The following is a 21,914-nucleotide window of genomic DNA, read 5'->3' on the forward strand; positions in this document are numbered from 1 at the left end:
ATTTCCAGTAGCATTGATTCTTTCTTTTCCTTAACGGCCAGCGAAAACCTACGCCTGATGAAGCCTCCTGTTCTAGTTATCCATATGTCACGGGGAAGCGGGATGAATAGCTTAATTTCACCTGCACCTTTGTTGACTGTGTGTACCTATGGTTGCATGTGTGCGTGTGTGTGTGTCATCCTGCGAGGCCACTGAATGGCTGGTCCTCGGCGCATTGTTGAGTTGGAAGTCTCGTCCTCCTACACCCTAATCATGGCCTCGCGCTGACGCATCCCAGAAGCCTCTTCACTCATTGACTCTTCTGTCCCCTTCCTCCCACGACCTCGCTAGGCAGAATCCCGCTATTGTCCCACCAAGGACAGGCTATGCTGTACACAGGCAGAGCAAGCAAACAGCCAGGCTCACGGCCATAAGCACTCAGCACCATGCACAGTATATACATATGGATCGAGATCGATAGCTGAGCGTACCTGACCATATAGAAAAAGCAACAGCATGCACATCCTTGGCTTCATAATACCAAAAAGAATTCTTTCTTTTTTTATAGGCCGAATAGTTTTCCAGTTCTTCCCACAGTTTGCCCTGCAAACGTAATCTCCTCTCTGCGGAGAGCGAGCTCTTCATTAAACCCAAAGTCCCTGTGTGTGTTTGTGTGAGTCTGTGTCAGTTACTGTGGTTGTGCGTACTGGGTAAGTAAGTACTTTAACCTTTAGCCTCTCTCACCATTGTTTCTGCGACATGCCCCGCTGCTACTGAAACACATTCCCAGAGATTTGATCAAAATGGTAAATCCAACAACATCTTGTGTTCATTTCGCATCTGGATCAGCGCCAAAGTCGAGGGATGAGAGCCAGACCCTAAGATCACATGTTGCTGAAGAGATGGACGCCATTATTGACGTCTTATCAGATGACTCTTGGACTTTTAAGCTTCTTTTTGATGTCTTGTAATGGCAACTTGTTCTTGTCTTGTCAGGATACAAAACATCTTCACCAGCTAAATCTTTCTTCTTGATGTACGCTTTTACTAGAACAGGTGAAACCTCAACTGCGGAAAATCCAAGTAATTTAGTTCAGCATTGGTGCCATTCTGTGACTATACATTCGTGGTCACCATAGCCTTCTTTAGTGGCTGGCTGTTTTCCACACACAGAGGGCATTGTGTCCTGTAATGGAACCCCAGCCTTAGGGTCTGTTCCCTCACAGCTCTCAACTCAGATACGTTGGCTTAGATCTCTGCCTCGAACACATTGTTGCGTTTGGACATCCTTCCAAAGTGCACGCAGTATATCCTCCATACAGTCTAGTAGAAACTATCGGAGACAGAAGCCAGCAATGGTTTTAATAAACCCGCAGAAATCTGGGAGCAGACTTGGGATGCACGGAACAGCATAGAAGCAACGCTACCATATGGAATTAATACAAAAAAAACCCAGCTATGAACAGGAAATCACTTGGCCCCCATATTGACATCTTTTGTGGTTTAAATCTCCATCAGCAATCTCAGCAATACCCAAGATAACGCAAGGACATTGAGACTTTCTCAAATTTTTGACAGAATCAAATTTTCCGGCAGACTCACTTGATTAATTTAAAAAAAAAAAAAAAAAAAAGATTTCCGCCCCTTTTCACGAAATCCGTAATATGTGAGCCACAAGGTCTCAAAGGGAGCCTCACTCCACCAAATGTGAAACTTCTGTGACTCACGTCGCACTAGAGCAGGCGTTAGAGGACATTCTCCGTTGTCTGCATTCCACTCGTAATTATTTCCTCTCAATTTGTTAGAGAAGTTTCCCCATTCATTTCCACTCGGTGTTTGTGGTCACTGACACTGCAAAACATGAGCAAGCATGAGCAGGCACCTTTGTGCTGTTGCCAACAAAAACTTGAAATTGAAAAAAAAAAAAAAAAAACACGCCACGTGGCATCATCGTCTGAGCAGATTTTAAAATTACACAGTGCAGATATTTTTATTCAGTCACGGAATATCTGTTGTATTTTTCCACTCTGTCTTTCAGGGGCTTCATTTCAAAATGGAATTTTACAGCCCGTAGCCATAAAGGCTATTTGATTATAAGTGATAATGTTAACAGGCAACTGTTTGTTAATTTATTTGTCATACCAGCTTTGTGACAATTTATTAGTGAAATGTAAAAAATGTAAAAAAAAACTCCCTCAAACATCTACGAGAACTTATAAAATTATAGCTGACTAAAGTCCTTTGTGAATCTCTCTATATGCTGTGAATATGATACTGTTACATGTTGGCCTTATGTTTAAATGAGTCTTAAAGTCACTTTTATTCAGTTTAAAAAGTCACAATGTTTTATTAAGTCGCTAGAAGTATTTTCATAAAACACTGAGCTGACCGCAGAACAGATGAAAATAAAAGCTGCAGCTGCACCAAGTTAAATACATGGAGAAATCTAATAATGCGCGCCATGTTCTCCTGATTAAGGTCACCCTGATGCATTTGTATCATCTCCTGGAAATAAAGGATATAAACTATTAAACAGAGTGGGTGAGTCAACGTGACACTAATAGAGAGATTCTTCTCATGTCACATCATGCAGATTTCCCTCTCCTACTTTTTCAGAGGTGGTTCCAGGTTTTCAGAGGCTGGTAAAAGCATACTAGTAATGCAACTGACTGTGAACAATTTAATATCCAGCAAATCACTTACGACAAGCTTCGACAATGCAGCTAATAGAAGTGCGGCGTCATAAAATAAGAATGACACACACATTTAATGGGACATCCTCTTGAGTAATGTGCACAAGGTCAAATAAATAATGCAAATTACACCGATCAGTCATAACATTATGATTGTGTTGGTCTCCCTTGTGCCAAAACAGTTGTGACTCATCAGAGAATGGACATGGACCTTCTGAGGGTGTCCTGTGGTGTCTGGCAACAGGATGTTGTTAGTGGTCGGTCCTATGGGTTGAGGGGAGGGGTCTCTGTTGATCAGACTTGTTCCACTACATCCGACATTTGCTTGATCACTTTGGGATCTAGTAGGTTTGGAGGCCAGGTCAACACTTTGTGTTGTTCTTCCATGTTTTTTGAGATGTCCCTAAACTGTTTTTGTGTGTGTCATCCCGCTAGGGATGGCTGCTGCCATCAAGGTGTGTCATTGCTATGGGGTGGGGGTGTCTGGTCTGGTGTAGGCGGGTGGATCAAGCAACATCAACACCATCTCCAATGGTCAGCTTTATTTACTTCTCCCAAATACATCAGTGGTTTTAATTCTGTGTCTGATCAGTGTTTAGACAGATAGATAGAGCACCACTTCAAATGTTTCCCAAGTCTAAACTACACAATTTGCTTCAAATATATCACAGATGCAGCTTGTGGAAAAGACTTAACCTGTCGTTCAACTATTTCCACAAATATCTGAATAACAATTATTATTTCAGCAGCTCGATGAATGCCACAATGTCACTGTTCCCATTTGTCCCGCCTATGTTTGTTGCCTCTCACTTCCTAGGATTGCTTATTTGGTATTTCTGTATAGCTGATTACACATTAGAGGCGTTGCCTCTGGAACGCTTATCCGTTTCTGCAGATGACTGTGCAAGTGTAAATCTGGGATTTAATTAGAGGTTCATATATGTTTTCTAGTGAGCGAGCTGCCAGAGTATGTAAGAGCCGCGTGATGGAAAGTGGAAACTGAACTCATGCCACGGTGAGCTTGACGTTAAAGTTTCTTGGCTTTAGGCCTCTAGCCATAATTACTAAATTGTGGATGTAAACAAAAGCAGCTGTAAATAATTTCCACGAGCCATTTGTTTTAGCTGGAGATATAATGAGGTGGCCCCGTTCAGCATGCGGTTAATCGTTTTGGGGGCAACCAGGAATTAATAGTGTAAGAAGGAGCATCAAAGAGAACAGGGTGGGATTAAACCTGCCCCACTGCTGTAAGGATCCGTCTCGATCCGATCAGTCTTAATTTATGTTAGACTTTGATGATAAAAATGTGTCACCCTTATGCACATCCTTTCAAAAGATTAGCAGTTTCTATATTTGACCCAACTCTCTGTCCACAATTGAAAGTGTAAATAAGATGTTTGCATGTGTTGAAATAGTCAGATGAGGAGTTACATAACAAAGGTGAAGGGAGTATTTAGCAGCAAGGCTGAGTTGGGTAAGCGGAGCAGGGGAGGTATAGGAGAACTGTAAATGGCGAAGAGGGGATAAAGATAAGGACACAGAGAGAGTTGTGAGGGGTGCGTTAAATGCACAGACACCTGGGACTGGAACAAAGCAACAGCTGTTTTGGATATACTCCCTTAAAACCCCCACAGAGAGTCCTCTAACAGATTATACTGGTTCTACGCTCTTGCGTATTCCTCCACGTGCACAAACAGCAACCCACACAAACACACACACACACACACACACACACAGGTCCAAACACAACCTGTCAAATGAGAAGATTTGTTACCTTCTTCATCTTGAAACGAAATAGGTTTAATGTTTTTGTTTTAAGTCAGGCAGAAACTGAGACGCACCATTACTGGCGTGAAGCCTTTTTAAGAGAATCAGTTCTCAGTATCTGACTTGGCAACCAATGACACAATTACTTCTATAATAACTGTGTGTCATGAGGAAAGTCTTTAAGAGTCATTTCTCACAACAAAAGGAAACACACAGGAAAAATGCATTTATTTGGCAACCACCTTATGACACAGACGGGATCCCAGGGTGTCTCAAGCTGTGACTAATTAAACAGTTAAGTTACCAGGTAAAGAGTGAAAGCAATGTCAAAGGCCTCAGGGCAGTTACTCCACATAGTCGGAATGCACAACAGAAAAAATAACAGTGTTATGCGTGTTAGAGAGATGACATTTTTCAGGAAAAGCCACCCCCACAGAAATCTTGAAAACATCAAAACACTCCCAGGCTGTAAAGACGTGGCACACCTACTCCATACTCAGCTGACTTACATCCGAGACGCTTTGACTTTAAAGGAGCACTGAGCAACCAGTATCCTTTTCTCATTTTCTTTGACCGCATTGTTTGGTTTCTTCAGTGTAACATGTAGCAATATTGTTTTGTCATTTGTGTTTCTCCAATGAGAATGAAATGGCCCATAATACTATCTGTTTGATCACGCAGGAAATTTGAATAGATGTATCCTGATCTTTGGCAGGAACACCTGTTCACAAGCAAATGCAAATGCAAACAAATGCATTTGTGAAGATTTAACAATTAGCTGTAGAAAAAAAAGGACGCCACCGATGTTAGTATCCTGAGGTTACAGGTGGCGGCATTATTTTGCAAATTTGGAGCCAGAGTCTGCGCAGCACTGTCCGGGAGTGGAGCTGCATAAATAAAACACACTTCCTCAGGAAACTGGACACTTGAACATACATAAGCATCAAATTAACTACTTAAAACGACAGGAACCATCCTTGCTTATGACCTTTATCGTAGTCAGCCACTAGAGGGAGCTCCACATGCTTTTGGTCTTTGACCACCAAAATATAATAATTTGTACCTTGAGACTTTTGGTAAATTTAAAGAAATTACTTTGAAGCGTTTTTGCGAATAGGTTCACCAAAAACAGACAGGATGGACGTACAAGCGAACAACTGAAAAAGCATACAGGTTGTAGCTACAGCCGTCGCAGAGGGTTAACATTTTACAATATAATACAATGAAGACTTTTACACATCAGGAAAACGACACATTTAATAGTGTCAGAAGTGGGCTCTACACGCAATGAAGCTGATTATGTCTGTGAAGGTTCTCACTCATCCAGGCCATAGTGTATCCAAAGCTGTTACCGGTCCACTAGCCTTTCTTTAACATTTTTGGATTAACTGATTACGTTTACTGAAACTTGTCACATCACCTGATATTTACCTCACTAGGGAACAACATGTTCAAAAATAATTTATTCGGTGGAAGCTTTTCCATGTCAAGAAACAGAGAGAGGATGAAGAGGGACCAAGAAGAAACACAAGGACATCACCCAGTAGTTAGGAACACAATCGCATCAGTGTTGTGACAAAGAAATAAAAGTTGCTGGTCTCTTGTCCGTTGGACTTGGCAGGTAATTGAACATTGCGGCGACACAAACCGAAAACCGTGGTGGTGGACACGACTTTGCTCCCTGCCACTATATTCACCAAGCAGATTTTGGTGAACCCAGATGGAAATGGTGTTTTCCTTTCAAATTGAGACCAGCGATGTGAAGAAGCCCCAGCTCAGTCCATATACTAATAGCTTTGTATTGCGTTTGTTTCGCTCAACAACAACAAACATTTGGGCTAGCAAAAGTACGAGAGGCTTACCTAAACAACCAGAGCCCGGGACGTCCAGCATTGACCAACTGCAAGCTGCAGAGAGGTGGGCCACGACCTAATGGCCTTATTTTGTGGCTGGAGTCTAGACATGAGGCTCCAGAATGACTTTCATCACTCACACTAACCAAATGGAATCGCGTGTGTAATCTAAAGGTTTATGACCTTTTAGGGTCATTACTTTGTCTTGAGCTGTCTTTTGGAAAGCTTCAGTAAAAAGAGTTCAGCATCAGTCTGACTCTGCAGAGGGGATCAGACGTGAAATACCAACACCAGCTCACAACACAGGATGGAAACGGACTCGCTGCCTCCGGAGTCACGAGGGTTGTACGATGAGTTGTGGTTAGGGTCAAATCTTTCACACACACAGCAGCACACTCACGTGCACAATTAAGAGGGACAAACACCAGATCAAACGTGCCCAAGGTTGTACGAGTCTTCGAGACTATTTTTGTCATTTGTTTAGATCTAACCAAAGCACAGAGTTTACAGGAAAGGCCATGCACACGGTGGCCTACTGATATAAACAGTGGCATCAGTATTATTGAGATTCCTCCTAACTCTTTAGTTAGTGTTTCCTAACAATCGGAAGGAATAAACTCTACTCATATTACACAAGTCTTCTCCTCAAATCAGAAATAAAAGGTCTGTCTCTACTTGTTTTTTTGGCAGATGTCTTGGAGGATTACAGCTGTGTTGTAGCTGCAGCTGTATTTTTTTTCACCCAAATAAAAACTACTGCACTTACGATGCCTGTAAGTTGCACCAGATTGGTTCACGTTTTCTAAAATGAAATATTCAAGTTCTGCAACTAAAGAATCTGTACATCTGTGCATATGTCTGCACTTGCTAATTTGAATGCTTTATCCCTGATGTTGTTGTGCAGCATAAAAAAAACACCTTCCTCACTAAAGTCAACAATACTGTGGAATGATTAAGTCAGAGAGTTGTTTATAAGACATCCAATATCTATCACAACACGGTGAAATAAGTGTTTTTTAATGTGATACTGCATATAAATAGCTCACTCATCAGGCATGTTTCATGTGTTAAAGTTATTTTTTGATAGTGAACGACACATGGATGGATGGGATGAGGATACTGGTGACTACTTTAAGGCAGTATTACACAGTGATAGAAACGAAATACATATTTGCATATGGACTCAACATATCTTGGTATATGTCTTTAGATAAGACTCCTCCTTCCTTTATTTACTGCTATATATTATTCTTTAAATCATCTGCTTCAAAGGTCATGTCAGTTGGAGGTTCAACGTAGGGTGACGTTTGCAAGTATGTTCTAAGTTAAAGGCAGCTTATGTAAAATCTGCACTGTCCCCCTCCCCCTTCTTGTTTATACGCCACAGTTCCACTCCCTCCTCGTCCCTGTGAACGTTGGTAGAGCAATTATCTAGTCATGCACCATAGCAAAGCCACAGGTAAAGTACTTTACCTTTCTATCGTGAACAAATTGAATTTATGAACAAACAAATGTTACTTCAGGATAGTTATTGACTAGCAATGGGACGTGAACAGGCATGATGAATATGAAGAGGAACCAATAGGAACACCCCAAACAGCAACATTTTAACAGCACACTAAAACTGAATTGAAACCAATTGCAAGGTGAGAAAATACATTTAAAATTGTCGCAGCCACTTGCCTGACGTGGGAGGCGGACATGAATCATAAACTGTAATCACCCAGGATTTACTGGGATGACAGTGTAAAAACACTGCTATTGTCCTTTAAGCCGCTCAGTTCCTATGTGTGTGGCGGCTTGCAGTTGATGTCTGACAGACAGCGGGGCTGGTGCTGGCCTGCAGGGTTTAGTTACAGTTATAAACTACATCCCTGAACACAGGACACATCTGCTGCCACACAGTAGCGACTATCTGCTACTTCCAGATGGCATCTGCTAAAGCAACTATAGCTCCACAGAGGGATGGATGGCCAGAATGAAGAGGGCTGAAAGGGGAAAAGAAAGAAATATGGAGTAAGATAGCTTCAGGTAAGGATAGATTCATCTCCAAATAATAAAATACAAATAGAGCAGAGGTGTATCTGCCCAGTGTGTCACTTTGTTTAAACAAGTTAATTTGGATTCAAACTAACTTGCAAACACACCAAAGTCATAGCTTCAGGCGATCAGGCTAACTAATAGAGTTTTTTATTTGCCCGCTGGTTTTGAATAAAGCACAAGTACAAGAAACAGCTTTAGTTTCCTAGAAAATGCTGATTGACAGGTATGTTTCTTCCACTGACCCCATCCACCACAGTTCATCGCTTGGCTTCCATTGCCAACATCTGCTGCAGGTACTACACAAAGGAGAAGTACCTGAAAAAACAAAACAAACTTTCCCGTTAACTAGTGAATGTGTTGATATTTAGATGATCTGCACCACCCTCCTAAGCTTCGGTAATCCTCTGACTTTTTCCTGTGCCATCAGGTCGACATGTGCGTTGTTTGTGGTGTTCAGCGCTTCAGCCACTACTGCATGAAGAGATATGTGTCAAAAAGCAACTAACAAACCCATGGAGCTCTTCCAATAGAGATTTTACTAAACGATTGGAGTCCCGAACCCATGCATTACAGTCATGTGTCCTCTTTTCCCCTGAGTGCTTTCAGGTGCTGCCCTACCTCTGCGCTGCAGCAGGTGACTGAGCGCACCTGATGTCACTTAGTTGTCAGTGGAAGGAGAGAAGATAAAAGTGAAGAGCGAAGGCACGGCCGTTGGCCAGTGGAGTGACGGGCTCTGTTCTGCATGCATCGGGGTTGGTTTGCCTTGCGTCGCTGAGCCCAGTTTTAACAGTTCATCATTTACCCCGTCCTCTCAGAGAGATGCCGCTTCATTATCCATTACGTTGTAGTTTGAAAATGTGTACTGTTGGATTTCCGTTCAGTCCCACTGAATTTTCATTCTCAGTTACATTCTGTTGTTACTCCCCTCATCCCGTAGCCCAACACTTGGTACATAGCAACAAAAAGTACCAAAGTTTTCATTTTCTGAATTTCTGCATTTCATTCATTGTAGAATTGTTAATAATTAATGGTCAAACAAACACCAAAAAAAAACTCTAGGGTCAAAGCCCTTTTGTTCATCCCATTTTTTATTACTTGCAGTTACCAAACTATTCACAGAAAAGCATGATCTCTGAACTCAGACATTACCTCAGCTGGTGATCTATTAGTTTTGCCTCTTAGTTAGTCATTTCCTGGAAACTTCTTGGAGCACACCACTTTTTGTGGGTTTTATATCCACCCCGTTTCGCTTAAATTTCTGCATGTAATGACAAAGTAGTACAGTATTTCGAAGATAAAACAAATAGTTCCAGTTACTACCATCAACATCAGCTAAAAAAAAATAGTGGCTTCTTGGTTCAGTGCTGAACATGCTACGTAGTTTTCCAGTGGAATGATGATCCAACATGTTTTAATATGCTCAGTTTGCAACATTAAGGTTGCAACATTACAGTGTTTGTAGATCTTGTCAGTTACAGCAATTTGATAGGGGATGCAATAGTGTCTGAAACGGTAAACAAAAACAAAGATGTCATAACTGAGAATTCTCCACTAAACACCAGTTGCATTCAAGTGTGTCCTCGGAACACAGCAATCACCATTTTTACATGTGAAACTCGGAATGAAGTGTTGAAATATTGCCCCTTGAGCCACCACTCCAGTCTGAGTCCAAAAGTGCTGTTCAGAACAATAATGAATAAACCCTTTCTATTCCAAAAACATCTCACCTTCTGGCTTTGGGATTACTGGGCAGCATGTTAAAAAAATTTTACACAACATCACAAGCTACTCTAGCCGTATTAATCGGGGGCCAAAGAGCAGGAAACCTAGCCTTGTGAGAGGAAATAGGTGTCTAATTGTCTACTGAGAGAGCTCCTCGTGTACACAAAAGCCAAGTGATAACATAAACCAAGTTTTTTTTTCTCTGTCTTTTCAGTCCTTTGAGAAACATTTTCCAAGCATTTCATTGTTCTTGGCATCTCTTGACATGGGGATAGATCTGGACAGATGTTGCCTTCAAACATCTGTCTGGTTCTGAGCGGCTCTCTGTACTTCTCTTATGGTGGGAGAGGCAAGGTCAAAATGCAACGTTTGTGCGCGCTAAAGACTGTTAAGGGTGGGGTAGTGGAAAACACTGCGATTTTCAACAAAGAATGAAAAGACAAATGGAAAAGATGCCCCCCGCCCCCTCCAGTTTCCCCAGCTTTGCGGTTTGGGACAAAGGCTGATCTGAAAATACTCTACGGATAACTGACGTCCCAGCAGAGGTTCAACTGGAGTTATTGGTGGAATATCCCACAGTGTGTAATACTGCAGAGAGACACACAATTTGCTCCCATGCCTTTTAGCTATAATATTTCACAAGATGTTACTAACCCTGACGAATCCATGTAAAACAAAGAAAAGCTCAGCGGAATGGAATGAAGCACCTAATTGATCCTGAATGACTGGAAATGATGAGCACCCAGATTCAGTCTGATCTGCTGTTGCCATTTAAGATTCTGAGGAGCAGTGACATGTTTTCTGCTTCTTGTAAAAAAAAAAAAAAAAAAGAAGAAGAAAAATGTCAGTTTAATTTCAGTGGGTGTGTGGGGCGCTGTTCTTGGGTGGTTGGAGCTTGGCAGACACACCCTGCCTTCGTGCCAAACACTTCTCTAATCAGCACAGGTCACCGGGCTCGATGGCTGCTCCCTAAGCCCCCTTAACTGGGAAAAGATGTCGTGGCTTCTGGCTCCATTCGGCGCAGGGCTCCATCGTTTTGCTGAGGGATGTGGACCGTTTCGTAATCGTTTCATTATGGACCCCAAAGAGATTTCAATATCCTGTGTCTACGCTACGAAGGTAGAGCTGCCTACCGTGTTACACAAAATGTCGAAGTAAGCATTTCCAGCCTGCATTTAGGGTCAAGTTTAACATTCGCAGTAATTTGCTGCTGTGTTTTTCCACTCGCTATTTGCCATACAAAGGTATGTCTTATTCTCTGTGATATACTTTATTTTGCTTTTAATCACCTTTTTTTCTGTTGAAGAAATGACTTTAGACTTATAAACTTTATTTGAAGAAAGGAGATTTGTTTCTACCCGATTTACACATATTCCACACAACAAAAAATACAAAAAAGTGCTCAAATCAACACTGACTTATGACATTAGGCATTGAAAGTGGTGGACATAGATGGCAGACACGGGGGGAGAAAAAAGCCAAAATGTCATCAGGGTCTATTGTTTAGAGTGGCTATAGCAGTATCTTTAACAAGCGTGCTCAATGATATTTAAAAGTCCGGTGTCTCTGAACTGATGGTAGTGGGATGAGGTGTGTGCTGCGAATCGCCTTATGGATCTCTGTGGGAAGAGCGATGATTTTGGAGGCAAGGCGTGTGATGCGTGTTAATTTTGTCCTGTTGGTGACTGAAGCATAACACCATTTTCAGCCTTTTTCCAAAACCTTTTTTAAAAAAAAAAATAAATAAAAATATGTAGTGTCAGTTGGAATCTATTCTTAGAGGGGAGTAGTAAATCCACGTACGTCATGTTCTGGGCTCCCAGTGGTCTCCTGAGCCTAGATCCCCTGGTGTTTAGTACTGTCTAGCAGCAAGAGAGGGCCTCCGAGCCATGAAGATGTCTCTTCCGCCCTGTTCATAAACCTATGACTAACTCATTCCCAAACCCACTGAGACCACACAAGATCAATCCTCACTCTGGTTGACCAAACTATTTACCAACTTTACAACTGCAAAACCATATCCTATCCTTTTAAGTCTTGGCTGGCTGAATTTCTTCTTCTTCTTCTCCTCCTTTTTTATTGAGCATCAGTTTCAGGAGGACTAGCCACGATACTAGAAGGTCTCCGTTTTATAAACAGTTAGTCTAACTGTAGACTAATGGATCTAAACTCTCACGAGTGAGACATTGTTTATCTTGAGGATGGATCATTGAACAGACTCGCTCCACCTGATTTGAATTATCATCTGTTGCTTTCATGTTCACTAATGTTCGACTTGCTTTCCAGGTCTACACCGTAAATGAGATGTGTTGTGTGTTAACTGTTAACTTAATATTGTGTGTTTGTACACAGATATCTGAAGGTTTTGGCGACATGTTTGACAAGATTTACCACTGTGTAAAGCAATGACTAACTACTAAACTTCCTTTTGAAAGTCCCTTATTGAGAGTTATTGAGAGTCATAGCTGCTCAGAATACATGGCGTTAACAGGACGTTAAAAGAATTTGATTCCACGGAAAAAAAAAAAAAAACCTGCATACCAACTCAAAAACATCATCCCTCAGGTGACGTATCATTGAGGGGAAACAGATTTATTAGCTTCTTTGATGGGATAATGTCAGGTTGGCTGTCTGCCAGATGAGGAGAACCTTCCTGAACATGATGTAAAAGAAATGAGCCTCAAAGACAGCCGTTCACGTCCGACATCCTAAGAATGCAACTGAGTAGTGGAAGTGGCTTCGTAAGAAGAAATCAGAGAAATTTAAAGCTCCTCCAGAACATTGTTCAGCACTGAACATTGGTTGAGGTTAAGACTGGTTGTGTATAAAATTGCATACTTATATTCATACACTTCAATCAAATACGTTGAGCGCACTATGTAGAAGGTGGCAACATTTGACTGGCTGATGCACCATTATGTACCAGTACCAAACCCAATAAACACAGAGATGGCTTCTCCATGATCATTTTCATAGCCAAGATGGCAACAGCTGAGGCTGAGAATTGTCCCTTGTTTCACATTCAACATTTTTACCACTGTGACTGAATGCTGCAGCCACATGCAGAAAACTAGGTAACTGAGAAGGCTTCTCAAAATGTGTAAGTTCCAGCAACCGGTTTATAATTCCACACTCCAGTCAACTGGAGTTCACGGTGAGTTTCATGACAGTACGCAGCTGCTGTTTGAAGAGGACAGATCATGAATAAGAATGTGCTGTTTTTCATGTCATTTCAGAATCAAGACTTTGTCTGTGGACAAGAAGAAGTTTTGTTTCCAACTGTGCTTTCATCGCCACAATCTTGACAAAGCCCGAGGACAGAATGTTTGCAAAGTGACATCACCATAAACCAAACCAACACGTGTGTGTGTGTGCGTGTCAGTGAAAAAAAAAAAAGAGGGATGAACTCGATTAATATCAATGTGCGTTTATTCATTCATAAATGTTGCTGTTGTTGGACATTAGATCACTTTCTGCTTTTCATCAGCGCCCACAGTTGCTGAAGATTTCCGTATCTTGTGTCTGTTGGAAAAAGAAAAAATAATCAAATCCAAGTTCTATGTAGGATATGAAATAAGCTCCACTGCCAACCATGTTTGGAGACCAAAACATACACGATTGAAGACAGCGTTTCTTGAGCAAATTATTTTTTGCAGGCGATGTTTAAAAAACAAAAGCCATAAACACAATGGAAGGAACGTAATGATGGGTTAATAAAAAACACGTGAATTAAAAAAAACGATCTTGTTGAGTTCACTCAGCTACAGATAAAAACATCTAGTCTAACTGTTTTCACTTCAAAGTAAATATTCTGTCAAATGGGAAATGTTCTTTCATCTGACTGGCACAAGGCTGCATGACATTGTTTACTAAGATCACACAATTTAAACATCATTATTAAATTATGTCATTGTTTAGTGTAAATGGTCAAAAAAGACAATAGGAAAACAGCAGGAGAAAGGAAGTCAGTTAAACTGAGAGCTCACACAAATCTTCGTCCATCCGCCAATGATGTAGGTGGTGGGTGCCATTTTCTCCACTAATGTCATCACATCCTGCTTTGAAATGTCTTGACATCAACATCAACATTAATGTCAACATTACAAGCTGGCTGTAGTCTGAGAGGTTCGAGACAAGGAAGTGGAGCGCTGGTTCTTCAAGTACACTGTCAATCCAGATGTTATGATGAATGGATACCTGGATACCATCTATTTTAATCATTTGTAATAAAGAAAATAAAAAGTTAAAACTAAAACGAATGATATATCCATAAACTATTACAATTATAACATAAACACAGCCTAAGGCTTTAATGGAAAAAACGGTCCCATATAAAAGAAAATGGAAAGGAAAATAGTGAATGAAGATCAGGTTATACCGAACTGACAAAACAGTGTCTGAATAACATACGCCCTGTTTGCAACATGGATTAATTCACGAGGGTCTGCAGATTGTCGGCCATTTGCCGAGGGGGCTAGAGCAAACATCCTTGGTCTTCACACATTTATTTCCTTGTTTGTTATGAGATGCTTATTGTAGCAACAACTTCCTCTAATGTGCTGTAACTGGGGCCAGCTCTGGTTTATATCTTGACTGAAAAAGGAGTTAGAAGAGAAAGTGAAAGACAGAAGGCAGACAATGGGAGAGAAACGCTTTAGGAAAGAATGACATGGCACAGAGACAAGGCAGCCATTAAAACCAGCTGACAACTCCACTGACTGATTTTTTTTTACCACAGAAGAGATGGCACCGGTTCTACCTCTGGCACCAGAGGAGTGTGTAAATGCAGGATGAAACACAGGGACGACTGTCCCGTTCGAAGCCAAATACTTCCAGCTACTTCTGAAACTCTGTGGAAAAGCAGAGTGACGGGTTAAAGTGCAATTACAGTTAAGTGACACACACAAAACACACACACACGCTCACACAGATAGAGAAGAAGGGTCCACTACTGGCTACAGTCAGTGTTGCATCAATGGGCAGATGGGGGTGAAAGTAGAAAAGCTGTCAAAAACGTTCCCTGCTCTGCAATGCCACTTGTAAAACTTATTATAGTGTCAGAGAGCATTCTTTCAGAGAAAGAAAACATGTAACTTAAGATCTCCTTTGTTTTTTGTCCTTGAATGCCTCCAGATTTTACCTGAACTCCGACATGTGGAAGTTTACTGAACCTCAGCAATGGTCCAGACGTAGCAGGAAGCTGTTAGCATTGTATTTGTTTCAACTCAGTGGGTGCCGTGCACTGCTCCATCTTTTTCTGAAAAAGTAGTGTATCTAGCCAGGCTCTGTTTGGGGCCAATCCACAAAGTTGGGATGAACAACTGAGACCATAGACTGTGTGTGAAATTCAGCGAGTTGTAGCGATGACAGACCCAAAAATATTGTGGGATCGGCTGATGCTAGGATCTGACATTGGGCGCAAACCTAATTCCATAAACATTCAACAGAAAGCCACTCGGTCTGTACACTATCGATGTTTTTAAGTTCTGGTTGTTTCACTTGGAAATATGTAGGGTAGAAATATTCAGTGCAAGTATTTCTCAGGAAACCAGAGCCTGGAGCATCCACCAGCCAACAACTGTCAGCTACAAAGCGATGACTGACAAGCGAATCGCTTTATTTGTGGAAGGAGCTTAAGAGTGACTTTTATGTGCAGATTTTCCGTACAGAGAATTGTCTTCCATAGCCAGCTAGGCTTTCAAAGCTGCCCGAACTGTGGACTGTTTTTTTTTTTTTGTCCATGGCAGACAGACGGTTCATCCAAGAGTGTCTTAAACATTTTTAAACGGTTTCCAAAGATGACTTTTTAAATTGTTCAGTGTAACAATCCATCTGGTATGACTAAAATATTTCAGTGTATTTATGTGTGATCATGTACAGCTGCGGATAATTATCTGGGCTAAATAGTGTAGCATGCCAGCAGATGGCACAGGCTGTGACATTAGCATTGTTTCCTGTCTTCTGACGCAATGTGATGTCAGAGGTTTTAAAAAATGAGTATCCAACGGCATGGTGCCCAGTTGCTCACTGCCTAATATCTCTTACAGGAACTATTTAGCTCTCTGGCATTTGCGGTCTGGACAATTTTTGAGCCGCAAATTTGAGCCTTTGTGATACCTCAGAGCAATGCACTTTGATAGGCTTTAAAGTGTGGTCTTAAAGCATTTGCAGAAATTATCTGCTTTAAAGAAAGCATGACTCATTAACCACATCCGTCATGGTCCAGGACCTGGCAGGCTACGAAGATGGATTTGACCGACGGATGAATGAATTTTGAAGGTGCTCAGGCTTGGTACTTTGTCAGCCCATCCTGCTTCGTGAATCCCTCCGTGACTCTTTTCCACCACGTTAAAGACAATATGATTTTAACCCCTGGCCCTGACTGATTGTGACCAGGTGGTCTCAATTGCCGGTCTGCGGGAGGGAAAGTGTGTGTGCGTGAGTTTGCACACATACGGAGATGACTCACAAGGAACAGGAGGTATAATAAGGTGGAAAACCACCAACTTTCACTATGTACACCCACACTGACGGACGCAGATGTGATGTTTTTTTTTGGGCTGCTCTGGCTGCTCACAGCGAGTGTTGTACAACCAGCTTTGCGAGGACCGGTGCGAGCTTTAAACATCACTGCGTGTGCATGTTTGAGAGAGACAGAAAGAGAGGGGAAAAGAGGCCCTACAGTGAAGTATTCACAGGTGTCCATGGCCATTAACATGTGTTTATAGCTCCGTCTCACACTCGCATAAGTATGGAAGCTTACTCGTGGTGTGTGCGGCGGGGTAGACAGCCATGGAAAATCACTGCCGCAGAGTTCTCAGGGGCCATCCATTAAACACAGCCTAATATGCCCTGTCATACATCTTGAGTGGGTAACGATACCATAATCAGTACTGTTTCCATATGACCAGACAGTTGAAATTAAATAACGTATCATTGCCAATACAAATTTACTGTTGAAGGGATGTTCGCCGATTGACTGTACCAAAAGAGGCAAAAGTGTTTATCTGTGCACTTGAAGCGGAGAGAGTTGTCCCGTGTGCACGTGGTTTATATTTTATCTACAGTATCTAAAGTTGAAACTGGAGCCCTCAGTTACAATTTAGCTATTTAATGGCCCCATCTGTGGACGAATTACAGGTCTGCTGAAGTAATTCTTGTCTACAGAATTCCAGATTCTGGTTAAATATGACTAGCCACGTGCAACTCGTGCCTCGGGTGAACTCACATCATTACTAGTTAACCTGCGGTTTGATTACAGAGCATTTCATTGGAACTGTGTATCTGGTGAGACTGTAAATTTTTCTTCCTGTCAGATAATACTAAACACTCTGGGACAAATAAACACGGAACAATTTAAAGTGTTTACATGTGAAAGGTAGGAAAGGAACTCTTAGAGAGAGCTCGCATTAATGGCTTTCTAATGACGGCTGCACGGGTTGAGCAACTGAAGCAAAGAGGGCAACACTGGAGTTTGAGGATTTAATTGAGAGTCGCAGCAAGAGAAACAGAGTGGGAACGCAGGTTAAAGACACAAATGGTCATGAGAATTAAATATTGCAGACATCCAACACACCCAGAAAGGTGCATATATATATCTCCGAAATCAAACATTCATCAGCGTCACTATTAAAGTGGACAGTGAGATAAACAAAATCAGAGCTAATGTAACCCAGACATTCATCTCTAAGTAGCGTTTTGGCCAGAGAGTGCTGCTTCCGCACCAAATGACTTCCTCCCTCTTCGCAGTCGTCTCAGTGGAGGACCGCTGCTCTGATTATGCTGGTTGACATGTTGGTGAAGAATGTGCCCCGCTAAAAAAACACACACATTCGTGGCAGGGTAACATCTTGAATTAGTTGTATTTATGTCGTCTCGAGGGGAGAGAATTCAATTTGAAAGCTGTCAGGTGAGCAAAAAGATTTCACTCAGTTGTCCTGGCAAAATGCACTACGGAGCACATGAATAATATAAAAAGCAAAGTAAGTTGTCAAGCTTCTCCCATTCTTTTTTGATGAACTTACCTATGTGCATAATGATTTTAGAACTGTTTATAGAGAGGAACCTGGCTACATCCTCTGAGCAGACTGTGTGCGGCTGAGCAAGACAGACTCTAATAGGTGGTAATTGTCATGTTCCCCCTTTATTTTTAATGTTGCCAGGGTTATTACAAGAAACCCATCCAAGCCCGTGGTTTTAGGTTCCATCTGTGTGTCTTCTTGTTCAGACGAGTGTGACCGGGGCCAGTGACATCTGTTGAATAAAATATCATCCACATATGGATACACAGCAGACATGGGCTTGCACGGCGTGATACAAACACGCACACTCACAAAGGCAACACAAGATTCAGCTGCAGTAGTCTGCCAAAGTTCATCAATCACTTGTAATAGACTGTTGATTAGTATTCCTTGATGTTCCTTTAAACATGAGGCACATGCCCTCGTGACAGACACACACACACACACACACACATACGTATACGCACAAGTACACCCATGCAACCACTTTGACACGTACTAAATAAAACATTGGAACCTGGTAAACCAATCCTGCCCACATATGCTGAATACAGCATGGGCAGCACGCTGCATTGTGCTGCTGTATGACATTCTGCGGGCTTGAGTTTCAATTTGGAAACCATAACACAGGTCAGAGCTAGTGGTTGGAGGGGCGGCGGGAGTGGGGTGGGGGTGGGGGCGCAAGAGGGGTTACTGTTTTCCCAGCTAATCTAAATCACATGGATTTTTGTCACTGCTGGTTCTTCCACCGGCGACATGAATATTTAACCAGAAAGCCCATTCGACTCAAGAGCCCAATAACATGTTGAAAATCAGGATTTCTGATATGCTAGGTGGTGTGCTTAAGTTGCACAAGAACTTGGAGCGCAGACTCAACACGCCCCGTCCCATCTGGAGGAATGTGGCTGGAGATGAGGGGAGACGGCGAATGCTCGCGAGGAGAAACCGAACATAAACATGGTCCATCATGACAAATTCTAAGATTGTTTTTTAGAAAAGCCACCCCACCTTGCTCTTTGTTCAGTGTGGCTCGCTACCTTTAACTGCACAAATAAACTGTTTGCAAGGTTCCAAAACGCAGCACCGCGAAACGCCACAGAGAGACAGGTCCGTTTGTCCTCGTTGCTTTTATTCACCCTCACTTAGCCCAAATGCGTTTAACACTGCTGTAATGAGTATGCAGGCTGTCATGCTCTGTCAGCCTGGTTTTTAGGCACCGGTGGTAATACAGTACACAACAAGGCTAATGACTTAGAGGCAATCTCATAAAGCTAAGGCATTTGCCTGCTTAGCCGCAGCGATGTCATTATCAAGCTATGCCTGCGTACATCTCAGAGCTGCATAAAACTCCACAAGTTTGTGGGCGCTAGGTGGAAATGCTTCAGTGGCTCAGACATGCTGCTTAAACCATAATGCCTGAACAGTGTAAATGACTTTGATGCTTATGCAGTTAGCTGAAATGGAAATGTCGTAATTGCTCGGCGGGAGTTCAGGTTAATTGTTGTAGCATTATATTTCCACTGTGTGAACTTTTTTTTTTTTTTACAGCTTAATCTCAGATAATTACGTAACCTTTCAGAGTGTGCCACAAATTTGTGTGTGTGTGCGCGTGTGCACGTCAGCTCAGTTTCCAGCATGTAAAAGAGCACGCACATTGTGCTCATGAAAGTAGACAGTAGCTGCTGCTGATTAAAACCAGTAAAGATTCTCATAATGAGCTACGGTGTGTTTCATTACATCACCTCGTAAAGGAAAGGAAAGACCACCAGGGATCCAAACTTGTTGAGCCTTTGTGAGTAAGCTACTTTCTTTGCCCATTAAGTTCACATGCAGCCTTTTAGCTGCTCGCCGGAAAAATGCAGCGCGTACAGTGACTTCTGTAACATTAGACGTCTTTTGACGGGTTGTTTTCTGACTCGACAGCTATGTTCAGTTTGCAGTCGCCGCTGCAGACACAGGCGCATGTTTGGCATCTCTGACTCTGTGACATAGTGTTGCAACCTGCCCCGGAGACACCTCTGGGTCTGACCCTGCATGGTTCACCTTTTACACACACGCGCGCTGACACAAACACACATGTGCGCCGGATCTTGTGGCAGAGGTTCCCACTCAATGGGTGCACAAATTTATTGGTGCACGGGGGATTTAAGATTTAATGTGCCTCAGATCTTAAAAACCCTTTACACACGCAGACAAAAAAAATAATTTCGCATAGTGTCCACCACTTATACAGTTAAATACTGTGAGCGTTTTGTGCCGGAGGCTGCTCCAAACTGGCAAGCAAACATATTGAGATCTTTTATGACTTCTTTGAAACCTCAATTTGTTTATAAGGCAGAGAAAGACAAGACACGTTTATGTCACGTTTCCGATTTAGAGTTTGGGTGGAGATTGTTAGAGTCTTTGAGATAAATAATGTGTCTGTCTCTACTAAAACATTTTTTACAGACATTTTTGTTGGTGTTATTGCTATTGTTCTCTTACTGAAGATGCATGGTGTCGGTGTCTAAATAACGCAAGAAATGTCCCCTTCCCTGGTTTGTTTCGCAAAAGACAACATACTGTATCTGCTCTAGGATTGAACCAACAGCTGTTCAATATCTGTTTACATGTCTAACAGATGAAGACACCACTTCCTGCTCGAGTCAACAATCAGAGTCAAGGTAGTCCTTTCGCATTCATAAAGCTCAAAACAGCCACGTCTGCCGGTTGAAAAAAAAAATTCCACCTGCTTGGAAGGCAATCGCACCAGTGTTTAAACTGTAAAAATTCCTGCTATTGCTCTAGCACACATTGGGCCCCCAGGGTCCACGTTTATAACACGTCCAACCTGACCTTGCTCCAACTCAAGACTTTTATTAAAAACACACGCACGCGACGAGAAACTGTTGAGAAAGAGCAATGCACAACATAAAATCAGAAAAAAAAAGAGATTGTGGGAAGAAAAAGCTGCACTGAAAACAAAATGTGCTCTACTCATGGACCGATATCAAAGCTGAAACGCAGGTTGCATACAGGGGCCGCTGTAGAGACCAAAGTGCTCAGAACATTTTGTTTCTGGTGTAAATTTAAGCTGTTTAGCATTCTTCATGTGGCCACTTGAGGAACTGCAGTTTGCTGTACAGCGTTGGCAGAATGAATGTCTCTAAATGTTTTATCTTAAATCTTTTATGGGTTTTACATGCGACTTTGAGTGACTGTTACATGACTAAAACGTTGGCAGAGTGGTGCGCGTTCAGGTAGGATTGCATCACTCAGCCTAACACAGGGCAGAGCGAGTGCTCGCAGTCGCAATTGCACTGACACGCGGCCAAATTGGAGCCATAATCTGGAACGAGTTGACAGTCTAATAATATGATTACAGTTTTCTCTCTGTGATTTGCGGATCAGTTTACACAGGATTACAGTTGTCTGCCACAAAGTGTTTGTTTGTATCCACGGGCAGGAGTGGTTTTTAATCTGCGCGTGTTCCCGTGAACAAGCAGTAATTGATGAGGATTTGACATCTGAGAGGAGCCATATTTACCTGTCGTTTGAAACAGGATCCTTGGGGGACAGAGAAGCAGAACGAGGGGGCCAGGATCCACCTATACCCATCTGTTGCAAACATTGTACTACCTGCCCACTATCCATCCCTATGCCCACCCCCTCCTGCCTCACCCTCTTCACCCAGGGCGGGGATCGGGTGTCCCCCTTTGAAATTGAGGATGGGATCAAACGGGACGCAGGCATTTGATAAGACGGCCCCGCTGCTGCTACCGGGACCCTCAATGGAGGAGTAGCATGACTGGGAGCGCGGCCAAATAGTGTGTGTGTGTGAACAGGAAAAGAGAATG

The sequence above is a fragment of the Mugil cephalus genome, chromosome 1, assembly GCF_022458985.1.
Source record: "Mugil cephalus isolate CIBA_MC_2020 chromosome 1, CIBA_Mcephalus_1.1, whole genome shotgun sequence".
NCBI lineage: Eukaryota > Metazoa > Chordata > Actinopteri > Mugiliformes > Mugilidae > Mugil > Mugil cephalus.